The sequence below is a fragment of the Lactuca serriola genome, chromosome 6, assembly GCF_051521515.1.
Source record: "Lactuca serriola cultivar US96UC23 chromosome 6, Lser_US96UC23_V15, whole genome shotgun sequence".
NCBI classification, from domain to species: Eukaryota; Viridiplantae; Streptophyta; class Magnoliopsida; order Asterales; family Asteraceae; genus Lactuca; species Lactuca serriola.
Genome location: NC_136413.1, coordinates 141520047 through 141523545, shown reverse-complemented (window position 1 = coordinate 141523545; position 3499 = coordinate 141520047). Strand labels below are relative to the sequence as shown.

The window sequence follows — 3499 nt, the reverse complement described above, 5'->3', positions numbered from 1 at the left end:
TCAATTTGTTCTCTCACTTTTGTTATTAGGTTCTGAGCTTTAATATTACATAGGGTGCAGATGATTCGATTCTTTATAGTTGCTGTTTAGTAGCTGATGAATTACTACAAAACCTTCTACATTAATATCTAGTTTGTCAGATGGATAATTTTGCCCTTCTTCCAGCCGACGCATCTTAACAACTCGTCGTTGTTACTGCATTCTTTCAAGGCTTCCATTTTTTTATCTTCATTTTGGCGTGTTGAATAGTTTTATTGTATCCCTTAATGTCTTATTAGGAAAGAGATCATCTGCAAGCACATTCGTTGCACCACAAACACACAATGCTTTGGAGATAATTTGATCTCTTATACTTGATGTTATAATCAAGAAAAACATGATCAAGTATTATAAAAAAATCCAATTTAGAAGCTTACGTTTTGCCACATCAGCAAAAAAAAACTTACATTTATCATAGAAACTGGTGAAATAGCACTTGCTGGTGAGAACAACATCTTTCATCACATCTTTGCATAAAGGGCAATTAAGTTCAAGAAGAAGATCACCAACAGTTCTTGTAGAAAGCATCTCTCAAGAAAGCATCTCTTTAATATCCTTCTCAAAAGCAAACATAATATAACAAACATTATATAATATAACACAAATATATATAGTTAATTATATATATATATATATATATATATATATATATATATATATATATATATAACATACTCATTTGGCTTCAAAACAGCTATTGCACCACTGGTTAATGCATATGAGCCATCTGGTGCAGCCATTAACATAGAATTCGGAATACCCGTTGGAGGTTTCACTCTCTTTATATGAAAATTAGGATCACCATTTATGGGACAATGCTGAATAAAATGCCCTGGTAAAAAAAGATTATACTACAGATTTTTTACTTATTAGTTATTAGTTTCTCAATTGAAAAAACAGAAAAATATTTATAAATGATGAACGCATACATAGTCTGGAGGTGGTGTTTTCCACTCAAAGCCGCCACCACCACCCTACCTAAAATTTATTAAAAAAAAACAAATGAGTTTTTAAAAGGAAAATTGTTATAAGTTATATAAATAACATCCCTATTCTAATAAATGAATAGTTTTAATCTTCTTTTGCCAAGTGTCACTCTAATACAACTCCTTATTAATATTATGTCATGTGTCATGTAGATATATTAGGTAATTCATTTCAAAATTCAAATTTATATTTTCTAGTTATATGTTAAATTTGAAGTTATGATAACTTTAAAATTTTGATATATCTCTTAATTAATAATTTATTTAAAATAATTTATTAATAATTATAAATTTTTATTATGAATATTTAATTAATTTTATAACCTGTGTTTCCACAAGTTATAAACTAGCAAACATATCAAGAAAAGAGAGGAGCTAAAATATTATTACCGAAACCACGTCCACCCATTCTACCACTCATTCCACGTGCAAAGCCTCTAGCACCACCAAACCTATCAAAATTTTGCTTGAAAAGTCAATAAAGTCAACACCTTTTCAAAAAGATAAATATGAAATCATTTACAAGACTAACCTATGAAACGATAATAATACTGAAAAGTAATGTGAAACTGAAGTTTTATATTATTGATCAAGAATAGCATATATCCCTACATCAAGATCCATATAAATTAAAAAAGTATTGAAGGTACCCTAAACCCAAAAAAACCTTCATGAAATTCATAGACCTTCAGACAAAAAAAAAATTGGGTATACTCATCGAGCCAGTACCACAAACACTTGCCATGCGATATCAGAACAAAAAAAGCACTAGAATCTTACCCATCTTCTTTTCTACTTCTGATCAAATTAAGTTAAACATATGACAAAGAGAGGAAAAGTTTATCTATTATCCAGAAAAAAAAAACACAACCAAATCGACCTCCTTTTGTTTCCATGTCAAGGTCGTTCCGTAACAATCGCACAAAAAACTCACAACCTTAGAACTTACACAATGGAAAGACGATTATAGAACACTAGTAGTCCGTTGAAGCGTTGGTGGCACCATAATGTCGACTGATTTCCAGAGGTCGAGAGAAAGTGCATCGCTCGGGTTCAATTTCTACAAATAAATTACGTCAAACCCAAGGGTTGTCCAAATTAGCAAAAATCAAAACTTGTGGATGAGCAGTCACCACAATTTCGGCCACCAAGGGCTTGCTGACGCTGCCGTGGTCGCCTTCTATTGCACCTTTGCCAACTGCTTATTCTCATTCGCACACTACAAAAACATATTTCCGTATCTCGATCGCAAAAACAGAAGAACACAACGCACGAACACCTTGTTCCTTTAACTCTTGATTCGTTGAACAAAAATGGGATAATGCATGAATCTTTTCCAATTAACAGTCGATGGCGGAGGTGTCGAGCAATCGAAGCACATGCGGGGGATTTTCAATCAACGCAAAATCCTATACCTGATGGTGCTCCGGTGGTGGTGTCGATCATAACAGGTAAGCCAGTTTTTGAGAGGCGGTGGGTACTGGATGAGTGTCGAGCAGGGAGATGGACAGGTATAGGAGAGAAGGCAAGCGGTGGGAAAGAACGCACTAAGAAGTTCGAGAAACCAAATGAAAGCGGTGGGAAATGAGGAGAAACACGTATCATCACAAAATCGGCACACGTGTCCAACGGGCGTTTGGTTGTGGAAAATTTTCCAGTTTTCTAGGAAAATTTTCCAAAAAAAACAAAAATTTTGAAAACGCGTTTGGTTCGTTCAGTTTTCCAAAGTTTTCTAAGAAAGTGAAAATTTTTAGTTTTCCAAACTGTATGTAAATTAGAAAAGTGATTTTTATAGTTTTCCAAATTTTTAAGATGGAAAATGAAAACTCCACTCGTTCCAACCAAACGCGTTTTCATTGAAAATTGCAAAAGAAAACTCAACCCTATTTTCTGAAAACATTTTCATAGAAAATGAAAACAGTTTTTCACAACCAAACGCACCCTTAGCAATTGGACTGTTCTCCAATGAATCAAATAAATAAAACAATATAAAATTGACAATGATGATGAACGAAAAAGGAAAAAATATTAAAGAAACTCATCAAATGAAAAAAAAACCATCAATAGGAACATAGTACTGTTCCATAAGGGGGTTTGAAATTAATCTATATATATAATTAATGACATGTGAAATTAAATATCTTTTTTTAATCTTATCTTGTGATTTTGATAATTATATTAATAATTATAAGAATATTGTTTCTCATATTTTAATGGTTTGCTTTAGGCTGCGGAAGTGGTGCCAAGTGCACCGAGCTCCAGCCAAACACATTTTTCTTCTTTGTAATGCTAAACGGAGAGAGTAGAAGAGAGGAGGTTGTCGAGTGGGAAAGAAGAAAGGAAAAGAGAGAGGGGTAGCTCGGCAGAAATCCACCGAGTTTGGCCACTGAACTCGGCGTGCCGAGTTCGTGACCTGGTGATCACCCAAGCCCATATTTGACGAGCGATGCTGACTCCCACTCCGTGAAGCCTTA

At 33.8% G+C, this 3499-nt stretch overlaps 1 long non-coding RNA gene across 2 annotated transcripts; it reads right to left on the bottom strand.

Moving 5' to 3' along the window:
* Window positions 1–718: 718 nt before the first annotated feature.
* Window positions 719–2574, bottom strand: LOC145058659 (uncharacterized). Of its 2 annotated transcripts, XR_013686462.1 has the most exons (3): window positions 1975–2574; window positions 1416–1477; window positions 719–1017 (listed from the first exon to the last, which is right to left on the bottom strand). It is a non-coding gene; the product is annotated as an uncharacterized LOC145058659 (long non-coding RNA). The 2 variants fall into 2 exon arrangements; XR_013686463.1 differs by having other exon boundaries at window positions 719–1516.
* Window positions 2575–3499: the final 925 nt, after the last annotated feature.